The sequence below is a fragment of the Cupressus sempervirens genome, chromosome 7 (genome assembly GCF_028749045.1).
Source record: "Cupressus sempervirens isolate cs-2001-9-10 chromosome 7, ASM2874904v1, whole genome shotgun sequence".
Taxonomy (NCBI): Eukaryota; Viridiplantae; Streptophyta; class Pinopsida; order Cupressales; family Cupressaceae; genus Cupressus; species Cupressus sempervirens.
The window spans coordinates 353,581,755-353,596,549 of NC_143124.1; positions in this window are offsets into that span (position 1 = coordinate 353,581,755).

Sequence of the window (14,795 nt, forward strand, 5' to 3'; positions counted from 1 at the left end):
AATAGTTGCATAATTCATGGATTGTGGAAATCTCATAACTGCAAAATTAGTTGGTGTTAAGCAAAGTCAAATTTTAGTGTATACTAAGTGATACAGTGTAACCCGAGTAAAGTTTAGTTGATGCTGAGCACTAGTAAAATTTAGTGTTTGCCGAGTGATCTAGTTGATAGCTAGTGTAAGAATAGTATGGAAGTTGAGTGAAAACATATTGATGTTGAGTGCCAGTATTCATGTTAAATCATGAATTTGATAAATCTGAGCCGACTATTTTGTTTTCTTGAATTTTTTGAAGTGTGTGGAAGATAACTATGATTAGTTGGTGGCACAAAATTTATGGTAAACCATTTTGAGGAAAATTCAAAGAGGATTGAAGGAGAAGTTTGTAGAAGGGAATAAAATGAAAGTATAGGTAGATTCATTGATTCCTACCTAACCCTAAAATGGATGATAGAGGTTGAACGATAAAAGATCTTAATTTTCTATTTATAAAGATGGTGATCAGAAGAAAAGGTTGTCATGTGTGAGAACCTAAGGAAGACAAGGAGTCTAAGGTATTTCTTCATTAGTGACCAAACAGAAGAGACTACTATTGGAAAGAAAAGCAAGAAGGCTTAAGAGTATGGGTGCTTGAAGGGTGAACAAGCTATCTCAGCTGAAGTGTGTGAAAGACAAGCATAATGGAGGACTAAAACATAGATCTATGATTTGCAAAGTGAGTTGTAAGTTTTCATCAGATCAAGCCTTACTGTTACTTTCTAGTAATTGTACCAGTCTAGGGTAAATCCTTTGGATTAAGGTTGACGTAACATTCATTTGTAAATCCTTTAACCGGGTGACATTCCGAGTGAATGATCTAAAGTCCTCTAACAAGGCTCACTCCTAACAGAGGGATTGAAATCCTCTAACCATGTCACATTTGACAATGTGTATTGTAACCTTTAACAAGGTTGGTCTTTCATAGGGCATCACTTTAGAAGAGTGAGAATGAGTAGCATGTTATTGGTGGTTTTTCCCAAATTGGGTTTCCACATAAAATCATTGTGTCAAATGTGTTATTGAATTTGTTATGTTTCATGCTTACAGTTTTGCAAAGTTGATTTGACAGTAACCTACAAGTTTAAGTGATTATTTTTTAGAATAGATTGAAGAAGCTAATCAAAGAAGGAGATTGTTGAAAGATGGAGATTGTATGCTTCAATCATTGTTTTGTCATTGATGTCAAACATGCTATCTTTTGGTGAGACAACTGCTTATAAGATTTAAGTACTATCACTTATTTGAATAATGAAGAGGATTTGATCAAAAGATGTAACAATAGCACCTAGAGGAAAGGTTGAGTTATTATTATGTAATGAAGTACAAGAATCAGTTAAGATAGTGATAACATAATGTATTGATAATCTACTTAAGGTTACAAAGGTTGATTACACTAAGAAAGTTTAGAAGAAAAAGTTATACAAAGTTTGTCTGCTAAGCTTGACCGAGTGGATAGTAGGTTCCGAGAAAAGTCAATGCAAGCCGAGTAGAAAATTAGTTGGAGCTGAGTAAATGCTTATTCTAGTGTATGCCGAGTAGAATAGTGGATGCTGAGTAAAGTTTAGTTGATGTTGAGCACCAGTAAACTTTAGTTCATGCTGAGTAATTTCATAGTGGATGTCGAGCAACATAGTATGTGCCAAGCATTAGAAGTTAGATAATGCCAAGCTGCTGCATTATTTCAAAGATTGTGAATTCGATGGATTTGAGCCGACACATTTGTTTTTCTTGGATTGTGTAAGCTAGGTGGAAGATAAGGTTGATGAGCTGGTGGCATAGAATTCAAGGCAAACCATTTTTAGACAAATTCAAAGTGGATTATAGGAGAATTTTCTAGAAGAGATATGGAATGTGGGATAGATACATTATATCCTACCTAATCCATCCTAACCCTGAATTGGATGATGGAGAATGAGCAGAAAAAATATCTTAATTTCCTATTTATAGGAATGGCTAGTCATGAAGCAAGGTTTTCATGTGCAAGAACCTAAGGAAGACAAGGAGTTAAGGGTTTTGCTTCATCAAGTGACCTAAGAAGAAGAGTCTACAATGGCATGTTAAGCAAGAAGGCTTAAGGAGATGAATGCTTGAAGGGTGAACAGGTTATCAGAGCTGCAATGTATGAAGGCCAAGCAAAGTGGAGGACTGAAAAATGATCTATAATCTACAAATGAAGTTGTAAGTTGCATCAGATCAAAGCCTTACTGTTACTCTCTAACAATTGTATTAGTCTAGGGTAAATCCTTTAGATTAAGGTTGACCTAACAGTCATTTGTAAATCTTTTAACTGGGTGACATTCCAAGTGAATGGTCTAAAGTCCTCTAACAAGGCTCACTTCTAATAGGGAGATTGAAATCCTTTAATAGGGTCACATTTAACAGTGTGTATTGTAACCTTTAACAGGGTTGGCCTTTCACAGGGCATCACTTCAGAAGAGTGAAAAGAGTAGCATGTTTTCAACAGTTTTTCTAAAATTGGGTTTCCACGTAAATCATTGTGTCAAGTGTGTTGATGAATCTATTATGTTTCATGTTTACATTTCTGCAAGTTCATTTGATAGTAACCTACAAGTTTTAAGTGATTGCATAATCTTATGGATGAATGCATGAGTATAAATGTTTTATGGGTTCACTAAGCTGTGAAAAGTTTTATTTATACATCTGGACCTTGGATAAATAATTCACCCCCCCTCTCAGTTATTCTAAAGTATTCCAACAATTGTATGATTTAATAGATGCATGCATGATGAATATGTTTGATGGATATGGGTTCACTAAGCTGTGAAAAGTTTTATTTGTACATCTGGTCCTTGGATAACTGATTCACCCTGCGCCCCCTCCCCCCCCCCCCCAAGTTATTCTAAAGAATTTCAACAAAAACAAGTTTAGTATCCCTACTTGTGACATGGGAAGTCCTTTGTCTCAAGATATTATTCGAACTCATGTTCCTCGGCAAGTCGATATGCCTTGTCTTGAGAATTATAATGGCAAGGGAGACCTTGTTCATCATGTTAAAACATTTCAAATCCTTTGTAGTGATTATGCTCATGATCATAGGATTTTAGCAAAGCTATTTGCTCAAACTTTTCATGGCAAGGCCTTACAATGGTTTTTTTCTTTAACTCCTTATTCTATTCATTCATTTCCTCAACTTGCTAGTGCTTTTACTCAAAAATTTCAAAATAGCATTGGCTTGCATGTATCTTTGACTGATTTGATGCATTGTAAACAAACCTTTAAATAAATTGACAGAATTTATTAGTAGATTTAAGCATTTGCATGCTCAAATTTCCTATCTTGTTCTTGATATTGATATTCAATGTATGTTTATTTCAAATTTACAAAAAGATATTAGACATGAGATTCTAATTACTAAATTTACTTCTTTTCAACAACTTTGTGTAGCACTTCATCATTATCAATTACAAGTGAGTCAATTTGAGAGCACCACTCCAATGACTCCTATTCCTGTTGATAAAAGTGATGCTGATCCTAATCCAAATAAAGTTAAAAAATTTAACAACTCAAGATAAATAAACAAGCAAATGCAATTGTTGATCAAGTTTTTTTTGCATCTCACAATGCTACTTCTGCATCAACTTCTTTTTGATTAAATTGTAATTTTACTCCTCTCTCTGAATCTTTACATTATATTATGAATAGGTTGTTAATTGCTAATATGATTACTTTACCTCCTATTTGACCTCATTTACCTACTACAGTGGTGGCTAAATATATTTTTCTAAAATATTTTTGTCAATATCATCGCCAAAATGGTCATGATACTGAGAAATGTTATTCTTTAAAACATAAGGTTCAAGACTTAATTGATTCTAATGCTTTATCTATTGATAATTATGATGGTAGTGGGAATAAATATGTTTCTCTTCCTAATCAAAATTTGTAAATCCACACAAATCCTTTACCTACACATGGTACTAATACTATTGCTCATCCATCTTCCATGGATATTGTGTATAATTTGAAGATGGATGGCCTTAATCATGTGGCTAATCAAGTGGAGCATGTGGTTCAATCTGCATCTCCACCTCAATCTCAACCTATACTTCAATCTCAAGTTTCAGCTCTACCTCAACTGAAACCTAAGAAAAAATGACCTTAGCAACTTTTTTTTACCTTTGATGATTCTGAGACTATTAAAGCTCCCAATGCTCCCCTTTATATTTATGCTAAGGTTGTTAAGTTACCTACTCGTGGTTGTCTTGTTCATCCTACCTCCTTAGTCAATGTTATTACAGAAGAAAATATTTTTATGAAAAGTTTGCAACGTGGTTTTTATGATAAATTAGATGTATGGATTCAAACTTGTAATGGTTTTCTTTATCCATCATTTGGTTCTATTAATTTACTGGTTGAACTTTGTAGAAATATTGTGAACACCACCTTTGTTGTTGTTCCTACTTTTGATAATTTCAAGTTTAGCTTTGTTTACCATGGTTAAATGCCATGCATGTTGTTGCTTCACCTATTCATAAAATGTCTTAAGTTTTTTTATGATGATGAAGTGAAGATGGTTAATCATAGCTTATATCATACTTCTAGGCCCAGGGATGCTACTACCATTGATTTCTTTTGGCCTTGTTTACCTAATTCATGTCCTACTTGACTTGATCATCTTTCCCCTTCATATCAAGTCTATAAGAAATGAAAGATTCTTGAGTTAAGTTTACCTTCTAAGGATCTTAACCGTGGTCTTTTGCCTACACCTTCTATATCTCCTTTATCTATGACTTCTACAACTGTTAATCAAGCTTCTCCTATTGTTCATCAGTCTGCTAGTAATCCTATTAATCCTCCTATAGAATCTGTAAAGGATTCAATAATTATTCCTCCTAATTCTCAAAAAATTTCAAGTAAGGAAAAATGTAACTGATCTACTAACGAATGTCATAAGAAGCATCATGCTCAAGCTAAAGCTCATAATTCTACTATTCAAAAATCTTTATCTTCTTTAGATACAACTATGCATGATGTGTTAGAAGAAGTTGTTGCTGATAATAAGTTACATGATTCTGCTAATTCTATTTGTATCGTAGATCTTATTTTGATTAATTTAGATGATGAAGATACTCTTGATGATATTGATGGTCTTAATGATGAATATGAAACTATTGACACTGATTTTGATTTATCTAATATGCCTTCATCACAATTAACGCTTACACCTAGTATTGAACATTGTGATTCTTAAGAGGATCCTTGTTTGGAACTGGCTATCATTCCTACTATGTTGGATATAGTCCCTCTTGCGAGTTACCCACCTTCCCTAAATGATATACAACAAGATGGGAAGAGTAGGCAGCACACTTGATTGGCTAGTCCTTCATGGTAGTTGTTTTGTGTGTTTGTCTATTGTATTGTGCTTCTCCTGTAATATGTTTGCTAAATGTTATTAGATTCTTTTATACGACCTTTGTTTCTTTGTTGGTGTAAGTTGATAAAAGAATCAAACCTATTGTATTATTCCTCTATATGTATCTCTATTCTTCCATATGTTGTTTCATGCTATGTTGTACTTGTGCTATTTTTTGTACATGTTTCCTTGTGTAATCTTCTTGGATTCGTGACTTGGTAGCACTAATTCTTTTTGCTCTCTACATCATGGTTCGAAAAGTTTCTTCTTTGTATTTCTTATGTGATCTTTCCTCCTTTGCAATTGTAGTTCTACTTTCTTTAGGGAATGATGTCAATTCATTTTCAATATATATATAAATATCTTATGATCATAATGACTGCATTGTAGCTAGATCCCTTCTGTGTTTTTTGTATGTTCATGTGGTATTTCCCTTTACTTATCTTTGTTTGGGGCCATCTTGTAGTGGAAACGTAATCAATGGAGTTGTTTATGTTTCCATTTAAGTCATTGCTCCTATTAAAGTGTTAGCAATGAATTTAATGTGGGGGCATACACTCTACTCACTTATTGCACACACACACTTTTCAATACATATATATTATTTTTCAAGATACTCTTCTCCCTTTTCATATTAGTGACTAATCCTTAAAGTATGGATTTATATTTTAGAATATCTTGGTCCCTCCAATTTCAAATAATTGTTGATCCCTTAAGGTCGAAGGTGTCCTTAATATTGGATCTCTTTTGGTTTTAATTTTACAGAATAGAATATTCTTAAGAGTGAATCCTTGATGGGTTGACTAGTGAGTAGCCACATTCACTAGGTGGTTCAATTCTATCTTTCTAGTTGTGCAGTTTCTTTATGTGGTTCACAATGGGACATAAGTTCTCATTGGGTGAGATAATCACACTCTTTTTCTATTTTCTATTTTTCTAGAGATGTCTCTCTTATTGTGATCTTGGAGTTAACAAAGACTGTAGTCTCTGGGGGCTTAAGGATTCCTTTGTCCCTTTGATTTTAATAAGATTATCTTTTTGTTGTGATCTACTTTTCTAGGAGTTTGCATTGAGTGGGGGCTTAGTGTATCCTCTTAAAATGGAAGCACTTTTATGTTAAAAGTGTTTAGCCCTCCGAGTAAGTGGCTTGGGGTCATGGTAAGCACCTTGAATGGGTCTTTCAATGATCTGATTATTTCCCCCCTATTCTTCTTTTCTTTCTCTATTTCCAGCCTATTTCTGATAAACTACTTTGTGAAATTGAGGACTTTGGCCTCTAGGTCAAGGACGACTTTTTGGGTCAAGGACAACCTCAACTAACTAGGGCAGGTTGACCTCATCCCTCACCCTAGGTCCTATTTTCATTTTTTGGAAGTTTTGGGATCTCGAGTTTTAGAAAGTTTCTTTTCCCTCAACCAAGTCGATTATTCTGAGTTTTAGAATGGTAAACTCTTAAATTACATTTAATCTAGGTCTATTCCTAAGGGTTAAGGTTAAATGGGATTTAATGCTCCTATGTTGGCCTTCTCTAGGAGTTAGTGGCCTAGATCTCTATATAAGGAAGCCTCCTCCTTTCATTTTTCTCTAATTAAGAAGATGCATTGTGATATTAGGTAAACTATTACCTTTCTACATCCATTATTCCATGAAATGAAGTTCTATCAAGCATTCAACTATTCAAGCATCCAATTCATCAAGGAGATCCATTTTTAGCCATTGAAGGATTCAATCTCTATGGATCCCTCTTGTTGAAGATTTCATCCACATCCATTCAAGCCTTTTTCTATGCAAAGATACATTCAAGATTAGTGTTGAAGATCTAATGACATTTATTTGAGACATCCTACATACATTTGGAGCATCCATACTTGTGGATTCAAGGATTTGAATCCTCCATAAAGATTTCCACATAAGCAAGGTGAATTGTTCCATGTACTTTGTTTATGCATATATATTGTTTCAATTATATTTCAAGGTTAATTCCAAATTGGGGTTTGCTTGAAGTAAACCCTCCATCCAATGAACAAAACCATTTTTCTTATAGATACAAGTGTGGAACAACAAATTGGAGAGAAAATTTTGATACCCTTTTTGTTGAACTTGCAAGATTTGTGAATAGAAATTTTGTCAAAGCAGTGCAAGTCAAAGTTGACTTTTCAGCGTACAATTGTGCCTTGGGCTAAGATTGTGCCCCACTAACAAGGTCAAGGTTGACCTCCCTTCAGAAAGACAAAATATTTTTGGGTTTTCTCTGTCTTAAAATTTCTAGTTTGGAACTGATTGCAAATTTTCTAGAAACTTCATACAGACATAAGAAATCAACATTTTCCAGATTCAAGGATAGCATTTGTCTTTTATCTATTTCAAGATTTAAGAACATACTCTCCCATAATAGAAAGATCACACATAACCCCCCCTCCCCCCCCTGCCCTCCCTATTTTTCATCTCTTGATCCATTTTTGCATTGAACACCTTCTTGTGTTTAATCAATTTGGATCATTCCTTTTCAAAATTAGGGTTGTGAAGAGGGTTTCCATTTTCTTTCTATTCTATACACACACACACACACACACACACAGAGAGAAAGGTTAATGGTAGAAAATTTAATATATAGAATAACATGTGTTGTTGTATATTGTTGCTCTTTGTGAACAATATGTTTATCTATGTTATGTGTGTTAATCTCATTGCAAGATATATTGTCAGTTAGTGTAAAAAAACTTAGTCATAATGGACATACAATAGTAACCAAGTTACTAGTCTATAGTGTTAACTGAGCTCACTAAGGAATCATGCAAACAATGTTAACTAAGTAGGAAGTAAGCAGTGTCAACCAAGTTGATAGTTCACACTGAGTTGACAGTGTCTACCAAGCTCCAACATGACCCGAGTTAGAAAATCAAGTTTGTTTTAAGGTAATAATCAAGCTAGAAAAATAGTGCCAACCAAGTCAGTAATGTCTACCGAGTGACCAACATGAACTAAAAATCCAATAATTCAAGTGCCAAAGTTAGCCAAGGTGACAGTGTTACCTGAGCATCTTCAAAATCACCTGAGTAAGCCATTGGACCCGAGTTACAACACTGAGCCGACTTGGTAATTTTTTTGGGAATTAGTTATGTTGTAGCCGACCTGTGATGGAATTATTTGGATGGATATAAGTATAAAGCATTTTTTTTATCCAAAAAAAATATCATTCATTTGTATTATCATTCAAGCATTAAACAATATGAAAGAGTAGAATATTTGAAGGCTATAAGCATTCCAAGGAAAGGAAGAGACTCATTTATTACAATTAGGTGATCAATTTACTACAAAGGATCTTCATCAGAAATCATAGTTGAATTTCAAAGATCAATCAATTGATTCATCCTAATAGGTGCATTAGTCCCAAATCCTTTAACTGGGTGGAGCTAATAGTCCTTTGCATAAACTCCTAACAAAGTACATACTTAACTGTATTGTATAAACCCTTTCACAAGGTGGACCTAAAAATACCTATTTCTCTTAACTGAGTAAGATCATTAGAAGTGATCATTTGTAAGCCTTAACAGGCTAACTTTATTACTATAGTAGTGAAGCATTGTGGGTGTCATCCCCACCCTAGTTTTACCTTCTACTTGGAGGGTTTTTGGGTTACCAATATTGTGTTATGGTGTTGTTACTTTATTGTTTTATGTTTTATGCATGCAAGTAGATTAGACAACTTAATAAAGTAGTTTAGTTGAAGAATTTTAAGTGGTTCCTGATTCACCCCCCCTCCCCCCCTCTTAGTTACCTAGCTTGCATTACATTTCTAACAATGTGTTATCTCCATGTTGAAATACAAATGTTGTCAAGGTTTGTGGAAATATAGACATTGTAATGTCAGAATGTTATGAACTGAATTCCCAAGTAGGGATGGACATGGATAGGGTTCCTGTTGTCACTTAGGTCTGCACCCTTGTCCAAGGCCTATGCGCGAGGACAACCTAGTGAAACATGGAAACAACCTCCAAGCTGTGGGACTTGAACTGCGAGGTTGAGGCTTCGGAGAAGGCCGGCTTCCTCTTACTGTCAGGGCGCACCTATCTATTCTCAGAAGGGAAAGGGAGAAAGAGAGCATTAAAGAAAATCTACCTAGTCTAATCTAAGGCGGTGATGCACCAAAACAGAGTGTTCAGACTCATTTCTGCCCATATATGCACTACGGAACTAGGGTAACATTCAAGGTCATACATTCATTCAGACTTATATCGACCAACAGCCACATACAGATCAGGAGACCAATTGAATAACACTAGGAACAGAAGATTTCACTTGTATATTATTCAATAGGCCAAAGATAGATACAGTATGCAGACCACTGATCTCAATAATACATCAATGAGAGGCAAAATACTACACATACACGTTGATGGCTGAAAGAGATGATACAGGATGTTTTATCTAGCTCAAAGACAAAGGGATTTTACACTGCAAGTCTGCGAGCAGCAGCTGAGAAAATCAGGAAGAGTCGACCCTTACAAAATGTACAAAATCTGCCTTTATAGTTAAGGCGTAACTGAGATCTTTTACTGCTGAAATGACCCTGTAGCTACCTGCCATTGAGTCCTGTGGAAGACAATCATGAAAAAAAATCTCAAGAAAATTTGATCTCTTTCGCCAATAATGTCCTGAGAAGACTGAAAATGGCACCATAACTGTGCTCCGACCTGGTAGATGGATCAACGGATGGATGGAGTGTCATTCTATGCTTTACATTTACTCTGGTAGGTCGAGATTGATAATGGAGATTAGATCGCACAACAAAATTGATTATCTTCGCTTCCTGGTTCATGAATCCGTTGAAGTCAAAAGGTCAACCGGGCTCCTTATGCGTCAACTAGGCCATGCGGGCCAATTGCATTTCTTTATTTTTCCACCTGGAGGTCCTCCCATGGTTGACCACCCTTCATTGGACTAACTGCGCCACCTTGAATACTATCATGATTGTGACAGTTACACTAACCACCAACCGCCATCCTAGACTGCGCCGACATGACACGTGTCGACAAGGTGCTATGTCACCAACATAACCTTCGCACATCTCCGCCATAGCACGATGGCGCCTACCATCGATCAGCCTCGATCCAACGATCATGGAGACTCGTCATTCTGCAACCTCTTTCCCTTGTAAATTACTAGGTCCGCGGCACATGTGGCACTTCCCTATTGGTTCGACGATCGCTTAATCCTTACTGCGCCAGCTGCATGAAACATGGTTCCACCAAGACACATGGCGCACGGGCGCTATGTCACCGACGTTAACTCCCGGGTAAGTCTCGATAGCGAGACAGTGCCAGTCATAGATCCCTGCGGATCTGACAATCGTGAAGACTCGCCATTCGTGCTGAGACTACTGGGCCTACTGTACACCGTGCGCTGACTCATACACATGGCACCTCCTTATTTGGTTCGACGAAACACTAGCTAGCAACCCAAGACCTAATCCGCAGAGTGACCACGTGTCAACTAGGCGCCATGTCGCTATGCAAAAATTGAGGCCAAATTCCCATAGCACCATAGCGTCCACTGACAGCGTGCCCTGAGATATACATGTGTCCCCATCCGATTCGCCACGTCGACTACGCTTGCATAGTACCCGTTGGGACCCATCCATCTGATCATTCCTTGCCACGGTGAACTTTCCATTTGGGTGCTATGTTGCCATCAAAAAATGCATGGGTTTTTCGTTGGCGCCATGGCACCTCACCGTATTTTTGAAACCTCTGGGCCGTGAAACTTGTTTGCCTACCGCCACGAGACTTCTGACCTGCCATACTCTTTGATCTGCGATCAGACCCACCCCACTCGGTGCCATATCTGTAACTGCACCACACTCTAGATGACACCTGGCAATCCTTGGTGAGACCTAGTCCTGTCGATCCACGTGGCGGATGGTCGCCATGTCGTTATGATAAAATCCACACATCTCCGCCATAGCGAGATGGCGCCATTCATTGATGCAACCCAATCTGACGATCGTGAGGACTCGTCGTACCTCATGCTTTCGCCCTCCATGTTGATACACTTAGCATCACCTTGAGACACGGCCCCACCTGACACGCATCACCAGGGCACGATGTCACTGTCATAACCCTCGCACAACTCCTCCATAGCGCGATGGTGCTTACCGTTGATCCGAGCTGATCTGACGGTGGTGAACATAAGCCCCGACTGTGTTAGCCATGTCGATAGGAACTCTGACCTGGCACACGTGGTTCCTCCTGATTTGTCGCCGCAACACCTGATTCTGTTGGTCATTGAAACTCACCGCCGTGACTATTTCTGCCGGGGGCTATGTCGCTATGGAGATTTTTTGGCTAATATGCAATAGCGACATAGTGCCAAGGGCATCAAGAACCTTTTTTGACTCGCGAAACGCCAGACCCACCCCTGCAACATGTCGTCAGGGCATCATCGCACTATAATAAATATCGTGCATTTCCCTTATAGCGCGATGGTGCCAACCGTTGGTACCGCTTAGATCTGACGGCCAGAAACTTGCAGGTTATAACATTAAAATACTTATTCGAGACTAACCATTGCGCGAGACACACTTTCAAAATTTAAATTCTTGGCGGTAAAACTAGAGGTAACACTTCTGGTGACTCGCAGGGGGCATGAGCCTACTCAATGCATGACCAGTGCTTGAGAATGATCCATTGGGCCATGGAGTCGAAAAAGAGGGCCCAGAAGTTACGGAACCAAGAGCTGCAAGAAACCCTAACCCTTAATGAGGAAATCAAAACATTAAAAAACCCTTGAACTCTGGCTCTATCTTTGCGACTTGAAAACAAAAAATAGGACCTCCTCAGCAACCTGAGACTTGTCAAAACTTCGGGAACTGGTGACTCAAGAAATGAGCCATGTGCACTCGCACTTATTGTAAAATAGGAACAACAGGAAGCAACTAAACTAACTATGTACATGGATTCACAAATTTTTCAGAAACAGGGCTTCAGATGGATCCCATTGACTGGAATGGGCAAAATTTCACCATTTGGCCTGCTTAGCTGGAACGCATTGGCCTGTTTGCAACTGGAGATCTGATAAGGGCCACTCCATAGTGGATCAAATTTGGAGTGCCTTCCTGTTTTTTCTCTATCTGAGTCCCACTTGAGAACTAAATCTCCCTCTCTGAAGATTCTGGCCCTTGCCTTCTTATCAAAACTCTTCTTCATCTGCTGCTGGTGTATCTCCAGGGTTTGCATAGCTTTGTTTCTCTTTTCTTCCAGTTCAATCAACTCTGCCATTCTTACTGACATGGAACTATTTTCAACCAATTCCAGCTGATGAGCCAACTCCAAGGATGGGAATTCCAACGAGATTGGAAGTCTGGCCTCCCTATCATATACCAGCACAAAAGGTGAATTCCCAATAGATCTCTTGGGTGTTATCCTATCAGCCCAGAGAGCGGTCCTTAATTTTTTATGCTAGACCCTCTGATTGTCTTCTATCGTTCTCCTTATGATTCTGATCAGATTTTTGTTGGAAGATTCAGCCAAACCATTGCCCTGCAAGTAGTAATTTGATGATGTGCTCAGATAGATATTGTGACTCATTGCCCATGCACAAATTTGGGTTCCAATAAAAGATTTGGCATTATCTGAGATGATAGTAGAAGGAGCTCCAAACCTAGATACAATTCCATCAAGGAATTCAACAATTGATGGCTCTGTAGCATCCTTCAAGGCAACTGCCTCTGTCCACCTAGTGAAATAATCGGTAGCAGCCAAGATCCATTTATGACCTGCACTAGATGGAGGATTAATGGGGCCTATAAAATCCAACCCCCACTGGGTGAAGGGCTGATCCACCTGAATGGGGTGAAGAGGAAGAGCTGCAAGTCTCTGTTTGCCTGAGAAAAAAGCACATCTCTCACATTTTCTCTCATACCTATAACAATCGTGGAACAAAGATGGCCAGTAATATCTAGCCCTCATGATCTTCATGGCAGTTGTTCTTGCAGAGAAGTGGCCACCATCAGGGCCATCATGAAGTTCTTTAATCATCCTCTCAACCTGATCCTCTTCAATACATCTCAACAGGGTCCCATTAAAATCCCTCCTGAATAGGATATTATCAATCACAACATAGGGAATGGACTGCAGTCTATATTGTCTTCTTTTAGCTCTGTCCAATCCCAGAGGGTATCCATTCCCAGATAAAAAGTTCCTCATGTCATCCATCCAGCTCCTTGGGGCATTAACATTTCTTTCCTCCTGCTGCTCTGCAATTACCATAGCAGTCCCTTCATCTGAATCCTGACCTGATAACATTTCTTTGCATAATCCTCTCCCTCTTACCAACTTGGTAATTTGAATATCAACATCATATTCCATTACCCTAGTGATCCATCCAGCTCTCTTTTCACTGATGTCCTTGCTTAACAAGAAGTCTTTTACACTCGCATGGGGCACCAACAAATGGATCCTATTGTGGGATAAGAGGTGTCTAAATTTTTTCAAGGCTCTAATGACTGCAAGGGCTTGCTTCTCAACAAAGCTATACTTATCTTCATATTCCTTGAGTCATTCACTAAAGAAGGCTATGGGCTGCTCCTCATTCTTGTCATTTGTCTGAGTCAAGATAGCAAAAACACTTGACTCACCACCTAAAGTGTAGAAGATGAAATCTTTCTCAAAATTTGGGTTCATGAGAGTGGGGGCTGAGGCTATGGCTGCCTTAATTTCTTCAAAACTCTCCTTCCCCTCCTTGGTCCATGAGAAGACCATATCTTTCTTAAGCATGGCTATGAGGGGTTTCACCATGATGGCAAGATTAGGAATAAACCTTCTTACAAAATTTATCCTACCAAGGAAACTTTGCAGCCCTTTCTTGTGTTTAGGGAGAGGAAGGGAAAGTATTGCTTTTGTTCTTTCTGGATCAATGGTCAACCCATCCTTAGATACAATGTGTCCCAGTAATTTTCCTTGGCTTGTAGCAAAGACACACTTGGCTGGGTTGAGGGAAACCCCAAACTCTCTACATCTTAGAAATACCTGTCTCAAATGATCAAGATGATCTTTTACATTCTTGGAATATACAGTTATATCATCAAGGTATACTAAGACAAACTTGTCGATTAATCTTTTGAAAGCTACCACCATTGCCTTTTGGAATGTGGCACCTGCATTTGTTAGTCCAAATGGCATCTTGCAATAAGCATAGGTGCCCCATTTAGTAGTAAATGTTGTCTTATATCTGTCAGATTCTTTAACCAACACTTGGTTATAACCAGAAAATCCATCAAGAAAAGAGAACCTCCTTGACCCACTGACCTTGGACAGAATTTGCTCCATAGAAGGGAGAGGATGGTGATCCTTAAGGGAAGCCTGATTAAGATCCCTAAAGTCCACAC